This window comes from Trichomycterus rosablanca, chromosome 6 (assembly GCF_030014385.1).
Source record: "Trichomycterus rosablanca isolate fTriRos1 chromosome 6, fTriRos1.hap1, whole genome shotgun sequence".
NCBI classification, from domain to species: Eukaryota; Metazoa; Chordata; class Actinopteri; order Siluriformes; family Trichomycteridae; genus Trichomycterus; species Trichomycterus rosablanca.
This window is the reverse complement of record NC_085993.1, coordinates 25,551,258-25,567,293: the sequence shown is the minus strand read 5'-3', so window position 1 is coordinate 25,567,293 and position 16,036 is coordinate 25,551,258. Positions and strand designations below refer to the sequence as shown.

General features: G+C 40.9%; 1 protein-coding gene across 1 annotated transcript in view; it reads right to left on the bottom strand.

Annotated features, from left to right (window-relative positions):
* mtif2 (mitochondrial translational initiation factor 2) overlaps positions 1 to 6,518 on the bottom strand; it is a 56,468-nt gene extending 49,950 nt beyond the window's left edge. Inside the window, exon 1 of the mRNA XM_062996774.1 lies at positions 6,415 to 6,518. The gene's annotated coding sequence lies outside the window, so the exon portion shown is untranslated. The remainder of the gene's footprint in view (positions 1 to 6,414) is intronic.
* Positions 6,519 to 16,036: the final 9,518 nt, after the last annotated feature.

The following is a 16,036-nucleotide window of genomic DNA, read 5'->3' as shown; positions in this document are numbered from 1 at the left end:
ATTTTTTAAAGGAATTCAACAACCTGCTATCCCCTCTCTTATTGGAGGTATTCAATGAATCTCTGAGGTCGCCTACGTCCTTTCCTAATCCAGGCCACTATTGGACTACTTTGTGATGAACATAACATTTTAGCTAAGATTTTGATGAGACGGATAGAAGACATCCATAACACGCTGATCCTTTCGTGGATCCTTTGCACCTTCCATTCTCATTTTTTTCAGCTGCTCATAGTGCTGGACAATAATTCGATATCGATATATATCGCGATAGAAAATGTTTCAATAACGGTGATATGATTTTTAAACAAATTCGATCGATATGCATACGTCAGTGCGCTTTGCCCGTGTTACTTTTTTGCGGAAGCATTTTTGCACGCAGGTGTTCCCACAGGGACGCAATTCAACAGCGCACCTCAAGCGAGTAGTTCTCCATCAAAACAGTGCAGTTACACACTCAACATAAATGTCAACCACCAACACAATTACAGAAGAAGTACTAGTACTGAGTACTGATACCAGTTATTAATATTACTTCGTATTAGTTGTGGCGCGCTACGAATAAAGGCACCAACGGGATATTCGCGTTCCACTGTTGCCAGATTGGGCGGTTTTCCTCCTAATTGGAAAAAACAATTTAATAGCAGTTAAATAACACTTCTATTGAAAGTAGAATATTCAGTTTTAAGAAGCCCCAGCATTGTAGAAGGCTATTAAAAGTAAAGTCAATTTTCAATGCTGATTTGGCTTAATAGTGTTGGTCAGAATGTATCATATTCTTGAAAGAAAATTTAAATTTGTTTTCCATGCATTCACACTGGCATGTTCTGGGGTTCAAATGAGTCTCATCAGTACACACAAGTTTGCAATCACATGATCAAGTATTGCAAAGGAATATCTTTGAAATTCTGTTAAGGTTATAGGCTATATTTTAGTTTTTCACAGGGAAAATGAGAAAAAATAAAAAGCTTATTATGCTAGGCTTGATGTAATTCTACATGGTACTCACTGCCTGTATAGGTAAACGAGTGAGTGACCAAAACACTACTAGATCAACAGCTACTAGCCACATACAAAAATAAGGTATCAGACAGTTTCTGTGCCACCCCTGTGTGAGCAATGGTCTCAGTCTGGCCACCCCTATGGAAATTGTCTGGCTCCACCACTGTCCACAGCTGACAAAGAAGCAGATGAAATAGCTGATAAGAGATGAAGAACTAATTCAGTGGTGTATTCAGCTTGTATTTCTTGCCAGAAAACAGAAAAGAGGTATCGATATCGGAATTATATCGTATCGACCGAAATTAGGAGTTATATCGTGATATAAATTTTAGCCTTATCGTCCAGCCCTAGCTGCTCACATATTTAGGGGTCACCACAGTAGATCTAGTCTGCATACCAGACTTGGCACAGTTGGCATGCCAAATGCCCTTCCTGAAGCAACCGTCCTATTTATTCGAGCTTTGGGTCAGCACTGAGAACGCAGTGACAAGTGCACATCCCAACACCAGATCCCTGGATCTCAAAGGTACAGGGTTAGTGTACCGCTGCACCCTGATTTTGAACTTAATCTACCCTGCATTATTCTTCTAGCAGAGGACAACTCCAAGGTTGACTTGCAATCACTGCATGAATGATTGATAATTAAGCATAGCTGACTTCGAGGATGATTGTTAATGTGTAGTTACTGAAGTGTTTACTATTGATTGGTTACATGGTTAATCATATATATATATATATATATATATATATATATATATATATATACAGTGTATCACAAAAGTGAGTACACCCCTCACATTTCTGCAAATATTTTATTATATCTTTTCATGGGACAACACTATAGACATGAAACTTGGATATAACTTAGAGTAGTCAGTGTACAGCTTGTATAGCAGTGTAGATTTACTGTCTTCTGAAAATAACTCAACACACAGCCATTAATGTCTAAATGGCTGGCAACATAAGTGAGTACACCCCACAGTGAACATGTCCAAATTGTGCCCAAAGTGTCAATATTTTGTGTGACCACCATTATTATCCAGCACTGCCTTAACCCTCCTGGGCATGGAATTCACCAGAGCTGCACAGGTTGCTACTGGAATCCTCTTCCACTCCTCCATGATGACATCACGGAGCTGGTGGATGTTAGACACCTTGAACTCCTCCACCTTCCACTTGAGGATGCGCCACAGGTGCTCAATTGGGTTTAGTCCATCACCTTTACCTTCAGCTTCCTCAGCAAGGCAGTTGTCATCTTGGAGGTTGTGTTTGGGGTCGTTATCCTGTTGGAAAACTGCCATGAGGCCCAGTTTTCGAAGGGAGGGGATCATGCTCTGTTTCAGAATGTCACAGTACATGTTGGAATTCATGTTTCCCTCAATGAACTGCAGCTCCCCAGTGCCAGCAACACTCATGCAGCCCAAGACCATGATGCTACCACCACCATGCTTGACTGTAGGCAAGATACAGTTGTCTTGGTACTTCTCACCAGGGCGCCGCCACACATGCTGGACACCATCTGAGCCAAACAAGTTTATCTTGGTCTCGTCAGACCACAGGGCATTCCAGTAATCCATGTTCTTGGACTGCTTGTCTTCAGCAAACTGTTTGCGGGCTTTCTTGTGCGTCAGCTTCCTTCTGGGATGACGACCATGCAGACCGAGTTGATGCAGTGTGCGGCGTATGGTCTGAGCACTGACAGGCTGACCTCCCACGTCTTCAACCTCTGCAGCAATGCTGGCAGCACTCATGTGTCTATTTTTTAAAGCCAACCTCTGGATATGACGCCGAACACGTGGACTCAACTTCTTTGGTCGACCCTGGCGAAGCCTGTTCCGAGTGGAACCTGTCCTGGAAAACCGCTGTATGACCTTGGCCACCATGCTGTAGCTCAGTTTCAGGGTGTTAGCAATCTTCTTATAGCCCAGGCCATCTTTGTGGAGAGCAACAATTCTATTTCTCACATCCTCAGAGAGTTCTTTGCCATGAGGTGCCATGTTGAATATCCAGTGGCCAGTATGAGAGAATTGTACCCAAAACACCAAATTTAACAGCCCTGCTCCCCATTTACACCTGGGACCTTGACACATGACAGCAGGGAGGGACAACTACACATTTGGGCACAATTTGGACATGTTCACTGTGGGGTGTACTCACTTATGTTGCCAGCTATTTAGACATTAATGGCTGTGTGTTGAGTTATTTTCAGAAGACAGTAAATCTACACTGCTATACAAGTTGTACACTGACTACTCTAAGTTATATCCAAGTTTCATGTCTATAGTGTTGTCCCATGAAAAGATATAATGAAATATTTGCAGAAATGTGAGGGGTGTACTCACTTTTGTGATACACTGTATATGTATATACGTATATATACAGTGTATCACAAAAGTGAGTACACCCCTCACATTTCAGCAGATATTTAAGTATATCTTTTCATGGGACAACACTTACAAAATGACACTTTGACACAATGAAAAGTAGTCTGTGTGCAGCTTATATAACAGTGTAAATTTATTCTTCCCTTAAAATAACTCAATATACAGCCATTAATGTCTAAACCACCGGCAACAAAAGTGAGTACACCCCTTAGTGAAAGTTCCTGAAGTGTCAATATTTTGTGTGGCCACCATTATTTCCCAGAACTGCCTTAACTCTCCTGGGCATGGAGTTTACCAGAGCGTCACAGATTGCCACTGGAATGCTTTTCCACTCCTCCATGACGACATCACGGAGCTGGCGGATATTCGAGACTTTGCGCTCCTCCACCTTCCGCTTGAGGATGCCCCAAAGATGTTCTATTGGGTTTAGGTCTGGAGACATGCTTGGCCAGTCCATCACCTTTACCCTCAGCCTCTTCAATAAAGCAGTGGTCGTCTTAGAGGTGTGTTTGGGGTCATTATCATGCTGGAACACTGCCCTGCGACCCAGTTTCCGGAGGGAGGGGATCATGCTCTGCTTCAGTATTTCACAGTACATATTGGAGTTCATGTGTCCCTCAATGAAATGTAACTCCCCAACACCTGCTGCACTCATGCAGCCCCAGACCATGGCATTCCCACCACCATGCTTGACTGTAGGCATGACACACTTATCTTTGTACTCCTCACCTGATTGCCGCCACACATGCTTGAGACCATCTGAACCAAACAAATTAATCTTGGTCTCATCAGACCATAGGACATGGTTCCAGTAATCCATGTCCTTTGTTGACATGTCTTCAGCAAACTGTTTGCGGGCTTACTTGTGTAGAGACTTCAGAAGAGGCTTCCTTCTGGGGTGACAGCCATGCAGACCAATTTGATGTAGTGTGCGGCTTATGGTCTGAGCACCGACAGGCTGACCCCCCACCTTTTCAATCTCTACAGCAATGCTGACAGCCCTCCTGCGCCTATCTTTCAAAGACAGCAGTTGGATGTGACGCTGAGCACGTGCACTTCTTTGGACGACCAACGCGAGGTCTGTTCTGAGTGGACCCTGCTCTTTTAAAACGCTGGATGATCTTGGCCACTGTGCTGCAGCTCAGTTTCAGGGTGTTGGCAATCTTCTTGTAGCCTTGGCCATCTTCATGTAGCGCAACAATTCGTCTTTTAAGATCCTCAGAGAGTTCTTTGCCATGAGGTGCCATGTTGGAACTTTCAGTGACCAGTATGAGAGAGTGTGAGAGCTGTACTACTAAATTGAACACACCTGCTCCCTATGCACACCTGAGACCTAGTAACACTAACAAATCACATGACATTTTGGAGGGAAAATGACAAGCAGTGCTCAATTTGGACATTTAGGGGTGTAGTCTCTTAGGGCTGTACTCACTTTTGTTGCCGGTGGTTTAGACATTAATGGCTGTATATTGAGTTATTTTGAGGGAAGAATAAATTTACACTGTTATATAAGCTGCACACAGACTACTTTTCATTGTGTCAAAGTGTCATTTTGTCAGTGTTGTCCCATGAAAAGATATACTTAATTATCTGCAGAAATGTGAGGGGTGTACTCACTTTTGTGATACACTGTGTGTATATATATATATATATATATATATATATATATATATATATATATATATATATATATATATATATATATATATAATCATTTGTCAATATGTCATTTTAGGTGATACCCACAACTGAGTCTGTTGAAGTGCTTGGCATCGAAAAAAGTGAAAACATTAGTTGTTTCATATTTCCAATAAGAAATGTGTTACGGTAATGAATGTATTTACTCACAACGTCTCTAAAATTTAAAATGTAAATTGTAATTATAAACAAATTTTAAATTGGTGCCACTTAAAACACACCCAAAAAGTAGAGGCAGGGGTTAAAGGAGGAGTGAAAAGTATAATGGATATCTAAATTACACTGTGTTGAAACATTCCACTATAAGGTGAATTTAGGGCTGGACGATAAGGCTAAAATTTATATCACGATATAACTCCTAATTTCGGTCGATACGATATAATTCCGATATAGCCTATAACCTTAACAGAATTTCAAAGATATTCCTTTGCAATACTTGATCATTTGATTGCAAACTTGTGTGTACTGATGAGACTCATTTGAACCCCAGAACATGCTAGTGTGAATGCATGGAAAACAAATTTTAATTTTCTTTCAAGAATATGATACATTCTGACCAACACTATTAAGCCAAATCAGCATTGAAAATTGACTTTACTTTTAATAGCCTTCTACAATGCTGGGGCATGTTAAAATTGAATATTCTATTTTCAATAGAAGTGTTATTTAACTGCTATTAAATTGTTTTTGAAAAAAAAAAAACGCCCAATTAGGAGGAAAACCGCCCAATCTGGCAACAGTGGAACGCGAATATCCCGTTGGTGCCTTTATTCGTAGCGCGCCACAACTAATACGAAGTAATATTAATAACTGGTATCAGTACTCAGTACTAGTACTTCTTCTGTAATTGTGTTGGTGGTTGACATTTATGTTGAGTGTGTAACTGCACTGTTTTGATGGAGAACTACTCGCTTGAGGTGCGCTGTTGAATTGCGTCCCTGTGGGAACACCTGCGTGCAGAAATCCTTCCGCAAAAAAGTAACACGGGCAAAGCGCACTGACGTAATGCATATCGATCTAATTTGTTTAAAAATCATATCACCGTTATTGAAACATTTTCTATCGCGATATATATCGATATCGAATTATTGTCCAGCACTAGGTGAATTGGTAACGGATGAAACCACATAGTTCCTGCAGTGATACTGTTTAAAACATTGATATTGAAATAGGAATACTATTAGAGCATGTATGTTAAACATGTAATCTTAGTAAAGGCGTTACAGAGGTCAGCAACGTCGAGGTTTTACCAGTATTATAAAAAGTGACTTGCAATGCAATTTCGACAGTCTGGTTATGAAATTGTGCCTATAAAGCTTAAAAAATAATTTACCGTTAGACTCCGCGGCGCAGTAAACCGTCTTCAAAACGTGGACATAAAAACAGACAATTAAAAATTTTACAACTGTCGTCTTAAACTATACTACTTAGAAATGTGTTCTGTGAAACGAGCAACCATAACGGAATTAATTTTTGGTTAATCGGGGAAGCTTCTTCAAAATAAAAGTTCACATAACACAGTTGAGGCTCAAGGATGGCGCAAGAGCTCTATTACGATGGCCCACCTTTGATAAATCTGGGATCAAATCTCAGCAGGTGGTATCACACTGTCGGGCACCTACACAGACATGATTTGCTGTGTCTGGGGGACGGATAGAGAAAGCCAATCAATGGATTGGCACCCGGGTTGGGGTGTATTTCTTTCTTTTGTCCGGTGTTTCCGGTAAAAATGTGACCCTGACCCAGAATAAACAGTGGTAAAATAAAATTTACTGTTTACTGGCATACTGTTTAACTATATTATTTTTACATAGTTTTATGGACAGTAAGTGATAGTTTTTGTCTTGCATGTTTGGTGTAAGTTTAGAACTTAGTGTTTAAAAAGTCCTAATTTATGCTTTTTATTCTTAAGGGCAACTAATTAAATTTTAAAATAGTCTATGTGCTAACTGAAATTCTTGATGATAATCACTTCATAGGATTTTTATATAGGCCGTCACTAGAGTTGACACAGAATGGGGGAAAATAAACTCAAACAACATCCAGTGAGTTAAAGTTCTGCTACCACAAATGCATTGCTGTAGAAGCAGAGGGAGAAATCATACTGGTTTAAGCTAAAAGAAAGACTATGGTAACTCAACTAATTATGAGTATAAAAATAAGACACCCATCACCTTTAGGTGGAACAGCAGAAGACCACATCAGTACTCTTATCAAATACAAAAGCAGCAACAACTGAAGGAAAAGGAAAAAAGGGGGGAAAATGTATGGTCTAATAATTCTCAGTTTCCTGAAATGAGGATTAAATCAGAACAATAGTCAAAAAACCTTTTGGTAATATTTTACACTTCGGAATAAAATCAGCTGTTCCTCAGTGAATCCACTACTGGTAGGTAGTACAACCTGAAATCAGAAAAAAGTTATTATAAATTTAAATAATGCAGTGTTTCTTACATTTACCTTGATTTTTATTTAATTGCAGACATTATGATCAACAACTTCATTTCATTTGTTAATATACATCTATTCCTACATTTCAGGCCTGCAACACATTTTAAAAACAGTAAATAAAGCATTTACCATTTTGTTATATTACCATTCATTAACACAACACTTCAAATATGTTTTTGCACCAAGGACACCAAGCATTGAAGTGTTTCAGGTGTTATTTTGTTTCATTTTTCCTGCAAACACATTTCAAGGTGTGCAGCAGTACAGGGCTGGCAATGTTGCATTTTTCATATGTGTAAGACCAGTCCAGTACCCATATTCTCTTCTTACTCTAACACTTTGTTATGTGTGCAGCATGTAGTTTGTACTGTTTTGTTAAAAATGCATGGACTTCCAGGCTTCAACCTCGGGAGGGTAAACAGATTTCTGTCAGAACCACCTTGGGGTAAACAAAAAAAGATGGGATTAAAATGTGAAGTCATTGACAGTAGAATGTCAGTAGCATGAGACTCTGGCACCCCTAATTATTACAGCATAACTAAATGGGAGCGCTAGCAGGTAACAGTCAGTAAAGACTTTCACATGATGTCAGCACCAATCTCCCCCACCATCAACAAGCCTGAGGGATCGAACAAGAGAGGCAGAACGACAGCAACCCAATATCCCAGATCACCACAAGTTTCTATGACCTAGAACCCCCAAACTCTGCACCTTTGTCTATAATCGGGGTGGGCAGCTCTGGTCCTAGGGCTCAGAAATCAGGTGCAGCCAGAAGCCAGCACGCAGTGTCAGCAAATCCAACAAACATGAGAGCACCAGACCCCCAGAATCGGAGCAAAACACCCCTAGTTTGGAAAGATTAATCAAAAGCCTGAATAAATAAACATGTTTTTAATCTGGACTTAAACAGTGAGACTGTGTCTGAATCCTGAACAGAGGCTGGAAGATTATTCCAGCTGTGGAGAGATGTAAGAAAACACCAGCTGTTTTTTTTATTCTAGGAACTATAAGTAACTATGTACCTTGTGAACAAAGTGAACATGCTGGGTTGTAGTGCTCAATAAGTTCACCCAGATATTGTGGAGCCAGGCCATGTAGCGCTTTATTGGTTAGTAAAAGTATTATGTAATTAATGCGGAATTCAATTGTCAGCCAGTGTAGAGATAATAGAATCAGAATCAGGCTTTATTGGCCAAGTATGCTCACACATACAAGGAATTTGTTTTTGGTTACATGGAAGCTCGCTTCTGGTTTTTATGTGGCTGAAGCTTCGGCATGATGGATGGCACTGAAACAGGTTATGACCAGGGTGAAACGGGTCAGTGATGATTTTCCCTGGGCGCTTCCTGGTTCTGGAGGCATGCAGATCCAGCAATGTGGGCAGGTTTACACCAATGGTCCTTTCTGCATGGGTTTGGGTGTAGTTTGGAAAGTTGTCACTTAGCACAGTCTGTCAATGCATCAAGAAATGCAACCTGAAACTCTTCAACACAAAGAGAAAGCCAAACATTAATTCTACGTAGAAACGCTGAGAGTTCTCTGGATCTATGGTTCTGTGGTCAGATAAGTCCACGTTCAGCTTGTTTTGTGAAAAAAAAGAGTTCCCTGTTCCAAAAACAAAAAGGACCATCTAGACCAGGGGTCGGCAACCTTTTTTGTACACTGTGCCAATAAAAAAAAATTAATTGAAAATGAAGTACTCAGTGTGCCATGGAATACATTAGTCATATAACACAAACAGTTGATGTGTATGTGACATAAACCAATTAATCAGCTAATTAAACTTACATGTCAGTGTGATCCTTGTCCCTGACTTTCTCTGCAAAGATGATCTATCTGTGGTGTATATGAGGTGACTTTGAGCTGAACACAGTTCTCAGAGTGGTCTGCAGTAAGCCTGCTTCGTGAGGGGTTGAGGATGGAATTCATGTGTGAGAAGATCTGCTCACACAGATATGTTGATCCAAAGACTGACAGCATCGCCAATGCAACCTTCTTCAAACAGTCATATTTTTCTGGCAGTGATGTCCAACACATGAACAGGGACTGTGCATTTTCTTTAGATGTTTCAAGTGAAGTCCGCAGTTCACAGAACTTCATTGTCCACAGAGATGAGCTCTGAAAGTCAATCAGCTGCATTTCAAAACCATCAATGCCTATCCATTGGAAAATTGACAAGTCCATGTCTTTCACACTAAGTTTGTCCGGATGAATGAGAAAGGAAAACATTGGTCCATGTGTCTGGAAATCTTGGAATATCCTGGCAAATTCCAACTCAAGTTCTCTCATGTACATGGAAATGTTGGCTGTTCTGACTGAATTTCGAGTGGAGATCTCTCTCAAGTGTTTGAAATAGCGAAATGTCCCCTTTTCTATATCTTCTGCAAAAACTTTAAGCTTGGATGTGAATGACTTCCATGTCTCAAACAGCCCCATGACTGTTTGTCCAGCTCCCTGCATGCAAACATTGAGTTCATTCAAGTGTGATGTAATATCAGTCAAAAACATAAGTTTCTCAAGCCATCTGACATCTTCCAGCTCTGGGTAATTCTGGTCCTTGTCAACAAGAAATGCTTTGATTGCATCAATGCAGTTCACAAAACTCTCAAGCACTTTTCCACTACTCAGCCACCGGACACTGGAGTGAAGCGGGATGTCTTTGTATGCACAATCCATTTCATCAAGCAGTGCTTGGAACTGCCTGTGAGTTAAGGCAGAGCGAGCTCGCAGAAAATTCACGATTTTCACAACCGTTGCCATCACTGTGTTAAGATCAGAATTCGACATCTTTGCACACAGATTTTCCTGGTGTATTATGCAGTGAAATTTAAGAACAGGGTGCCCAATTTTGTCTTCAATTATTTTGACGAATCCTTTTTGCTTTCCCACCATTGCGGGGGCGCCATCAGTGGTGATTGCAACGATTTTTTGAATATCAACGGCAATCCTTTCAAAATATTCAACAAAGGTTTTAGCCAAGTCCTCACCTTTTGTGGTGCCGTACATGGGTTTTAAACAGCATAACTCCTCTCGTACTCCAACAGAGTCACAGAATCTGGCCACAACTGCCAAACGAGGCAAATCATTAATATCCACGCTTTCATCAAGCGCAACGCTAAACACAGCGCAGTCCTTCAGTCCGGTCACCTGCTGCTCCCTGATATTACCCGCCATATCTGTGATACGACGCTCAACTGTTCTTGCTGAAACAGGCACGTCTTTAATCCTAGCAATGATAGTGTTTTTGTTCGTCAAACCGTCAAACAAATCACTTGCTGCACAAAAGGCTTCTTTAATGTATTCTCCATCAGTAAATGGCTTTCCACGTTTAGCAATGCACTGAGCTATCTTGTAACTTGCAAGTGTGGCATAACTTTTACCATGGCTTAAATTTTTAAGAACACTCGTCTGTTTATAGTACCTTGAAATTGCTCGTTTGATTGATTCGTTTTTTTCAGCATCATCCCTAAATGAGCTTTGGTGCTTTGTCTCAAAATGACGGCGCACACTTGATGTGCGACTAACGACGCTTTCACAGCATATGGCACATACAGCCCGGTCATTTTGTTGAATAAATCCATACAAATCTGTCCAGTCTTGTTGAAATGAACGAACATCCACTTTTGCGCGTTTAGCAGCCATATTATACTAAAGTTCGCATTGAAAGCCGACTCACTCCGACACCTTGATTACCTTAAACAAGCATAAATCATTCCACCTTAATTGGCCATAGGAGGAGGTGGCGAATGGTGTTAAGGTGGAGTAATTTATGCTTGTTAAGGTTAATCAAGAGGTAGGGAACGAGGCATAAAGTGTAGGGACGGATCCAACTAATAACTCGCAGCCCTGCACATAAAATACACTTTTTATGTGCAGGGCTGCGAGCGTGCCAGGCAAACGTGTATCGCGTGCCAGCTTTGGCACGCGTGCCTTAGGTTGCCGACCCCTGATCTAGACTGTTATTAGTAAAAGGTGCAAAACATCTGTTATGGCAAGGGGGTGCATTAGTGTCAACAGCAAGGGTGACATGCATATGTGCAAGGTAGCATTCACGCAAATGCATATATTGTAATTTTACAGAGACACATGCTGCCATCCAGGTGACATCTTTTCCAGGAAAGTCTGTCTTTATTTCAGCAAGACAATGCCAGGCCTCATTCTGCATGCGCTACAACCAAGCGGCTTTGTAGCCACATAGTACATGTCACATGTCACATATCACAAAAGTGAGTACACCCCTCACATTTCTGCAAATATTTCATTATATCTTTTCATGGGACAACACTATAGACATGAAACTTGGATATAACTTAGAGTAGTCAGTGTACAGCTTGTATAGCAGTGTAGATTTACTGTCTTCTGAAAATAACTCAACACACAGCCATTAATGTCTAAATAGCTGGCAACATAAGTGAGTACACCCCACAGTAAACATGTCCAAATTGTGCCCAAATGTGTCGTTGTCCCTCCCTGGTGTCATGTGTCAAGGTCCCAGGTGTAAATGGGGAGCAGGGCTGTTAAATTTGGTGTTTTGGGTACAATTCTCTCATACTGGCCACTGGATATTCAACATGGCACCTCATGGCAAAGAACTCTCTGAGGATGTGAGAAATAGAATTGTTGCTCTCCACAAAGATGGCCTGGGCTATAAGAAGATTGCTAACACCCTGAAACTGAGCTACAGCATGGTGGCCAAGGTCATACAGCGGTTTTCCAGGACAGGTTCCACTCGGAACAGGCTTCGCCAGGGTCGACCAAAGAAGTTGAGTCCACGTGTTCGGCGTCATATCCAGAGGTTGGCTTTAAAAAATAGACACATGAGTGCTGCCAGCATTGCTGCAGAGGTTGAAGACGTGGGAGGTCAGCCTGTCAGTGCTCAGACCATAAGCCGCACACTGCATCAACTCGGTCTGCATGGTCGTCATCCCAGAAGGAAGCTGACGCACAAGAAAGCCCGCAAACAGTTTGCTGAAGACAAGCAGTCCAAGAACATGGATTACGGGAATGCCCTGTGGTCTGACGAGACCAAGATAAACTTGTTTGGCTCAGATGGTGTCCAGCATGTGTGGCGGCGCCCTGGTGAGAAGTACCAAGACAACTGTATCTTGCCTACAGTCAAGCATGGTGGTGGTAGCATCATGGTCTTGGGCTGCATGAGTGTTGCTGGCACTGGGGAGCTGCAGTTCATTGAGGGAAACATGAATTCCAACATGTACTGTGACATTCTGAAACAGAGCATGATCCCCTCCCTTCGAAAACTGGGCCTCATGGCAGTTTTCCAACAGGATAACGACCCCAAACACAACCTCCAAGATGACAACTGCCTTGCTGAGGAAGCTGAAGGTAAAGGTGATGGACTAAACCCAATTGAGCACCTGTGGCACATCCTCAAGTGGAAGGTGGAGGAGTTCAAGGTGTCTAACATCCACCAGCTCCGTGATGTCATCATGGAGGAGTGGAAGAGGATTCCAGTAGCAACCTGTGCAGCTCTGGTGAATTCCATGCCCAGGAGGGTTAAGGCAGTGCTGGATAATAATGGTGGTCACACAAAATATTGACACTTTGGGCACAATTTGGACATGTTCACTGTGGGGTGTACTCACTTACAGTGCCTTGCAAAAGTATTCAGCCCCCTTGAACTTTTCAACCTTTTGCCACATTTCAGGCTTCAAACATAACGATATGAAATTGTAATTTTTTGTGAAGAATCAACAACAAGTGGGACACAATCGTGAAGTAGAACGAAATTTATTGGATATTTTAAACTTTTTTTAGAAATAAAAAACTAAAAAGTGGGGCGTGCAATATTATTCAGCCCCTTTACTTTCAGTGCAGCAAACTCACTCCAGAAGTTCAGTGAGGATCTCTGAATGATCCAATGTTGACCTAAATGACTGATGGTGATAAATAGAATCCACCTGTGTGTAATCAAGTCTCCGTATAAATGCACCTGCTCTGTGACAGTCTCAGAGTTCTGTTTAAAGCGCAGAGAGCATCATGAAGACCAAGGAACACACCAGGCAGGTCCGAGATACTGTTGTGGAGAAGTTTAAAGCCGGATTTGGATACAAAAAGATTTCCCAAGCTTTAAACATCTCAAGGAGCACTGTGCAAGCGATCATATTGAAATGGAAGGAGTATCAGACCACTGCAAATCTACCAAGACCCGGCCGTCCCTCTAAACTTTCAGCTCAAACAAGGAGAAGACTGATCAGAGATGCAGCCAAGAGGCCCATGATCACTCTGAATGAACTGCAGAGATCTACAGCTGAGGTGGGAGACTCTGTCCATAGGACACAATCAGTCGTACACTGCACAAATCTGGCCTTTATGGAAGAGTGGCAAGAAGAAAGCCATTTCTCAAAGATATCTATAAAAAGTCACCTGGGAGACACACCAAACATGTGGAAGAAGGTGATCTGGTCAGATGAAACCAAAATCGAACTTTTTGGCCACAATGCAAAACGTTATGTTTGGCGTAAAAGCAGCACAGCTCATCACCCTGAACACACCATCCCCACTGTCAAACATGGTGGTGGCAGCATCATGGTTTGGGCCTGCTTTTCTTCAGCAGGGACAGGGAAGATGGTTAAAATTGATGGGAAGATGGATGGAGCCAAATACAGGACCATTCTGGAAGAAAACCTGTTGCAGTCTGCAAAAGACCTGAGACTGGGACGGAGATTTATCTTCCAACAAGACAATGATCCAAGACATAAAGCAAAATCTACAATGGAATGGTTCACAAATAAACTTATCCAGGTGTTAGAATGGCCAAGTCAAAGTCCAGACCTGAATCCCATCGAGAATCTGTGGAAAGAGCTGAAAACTGCTGTTCACAAACACTCTCCATCCAACCTCACTGAGCTCGAGCTGTTTTGCAAGGAAGAATGGGCAAAAATTTCTGTCTCTCGATGTGCAAAACTGATAGAGACATACCCCAAGCGACTTGCAGCTGTAATCGCAGCAAAAGGTGGCGCTACAAAGTATTAACGCAAGGGGGCTGAATAATATTGCACGCCCCACTTTTCAGTTTTTTATTTCTAAAAAAAGTTTAAAATATCCAATAAATTTCGTTCCACTTCACGATTGTGTCCCACTTGTTGTTGATTCTTCACAAAAAATTACAATTTCATATCGTTATGTTTGAAGCCTGAAATGTGGCAAAAGGTTGAAAAGTTCAAGGGGGCTGAATACTTTTGCAAGGCACTGTATGTTGCCAGCCATTTAGACATTAATGGCTGTGTGTTGAGTTATTTTCAGAAGACAGTAAATCTACACTGCTATACAAGTTGTACACTGACTACTCTAAGTTATATCCAAGTTTTATTTCTATAGTGTTGTCCCATGAAAAGATATAATAAAATATTTGCAGAAATGTGAGGGGTGTACTCACTTTTGTGATACACTGTATGCTGCATTATAAAGTGCAAAATCAGACAATGGCAAACACAGACTGTTGATCAGCTAAAGTTTTTATATTAAGCAAGAATGAAAAACAATTCTACCTGCAAAACAATTTGGATCCTTAGTTTCCAAACCATTAAAAGGTCTTGTTAATAGAAAAGATAATAGAACACAGTGCTAAACATGCCCGTCATTACTTTTTTGAGAGTGTTGAAGGCATCAAATTCTAAATATGTTTATATTTACAATCTACAATAAAAGTGAATAATGAAAACATTGAAGATCTTTTTATTTTTGTTTGTTAAATAAAGATTCAAGAAAACTAACAAATCGCAGATTCATTTATTTTATTTTCTAAATGAACCAGCTTTTCTACAGCAGTGGGTAAAGTGTGGGACTGCTGACCAGTTCTGTGATGACGTGACTGACTTCACAAAGATTGTTTAATCTCGAACTGCTTTAACTTGAGCATGTCCCATTAGCATAGCATGCTTTGTGGCACTTTCAGTCTGGTTAGCGGTTGTAATTGCCTTTTTAATGAGTCAAATTTGGTTTAAGTCAAAGTCTATTACAATTTTTGACTCTAAAAGTTTTCAAAAAGCTCAAACAATGAAGAAGTATGTCAGGCCAGTCATCCCCCAAAGCATGTATGGGTACAGGTAGTAGCCACAGCAGGTAACTGCCAAATGGCTAGTAATTATCAAACATGCACAATCACATGTTGAACGGTAGTGCAGGCTCTTCTGGACACTGAAGAAATAACATAGGAAATGGAAAGACACAGCAGACATCTCACCATATTGCAGTCTACACATAGCAAACAAAATAGTTACCTTTGTTGCCACTATTAATTTGACTGGGTAGTGAAGGATGCCTAAAGTAATAATAATAATGGAAATGTCTTATCTAGTCAACCATTTGGACATCAACACATTCTATGTCACACAGTTTTCAAAAACAGTAAAAAAGAAGGCAGCAATCCAATACTCAAAAATGCACTTAATGGTTGGCAGAAACAATGCATTGAACACAACAATTATATTTCAGAAGCTTTTGATATAGATGACAGACAAAGAAAATTGCATTTAAAATGTAAC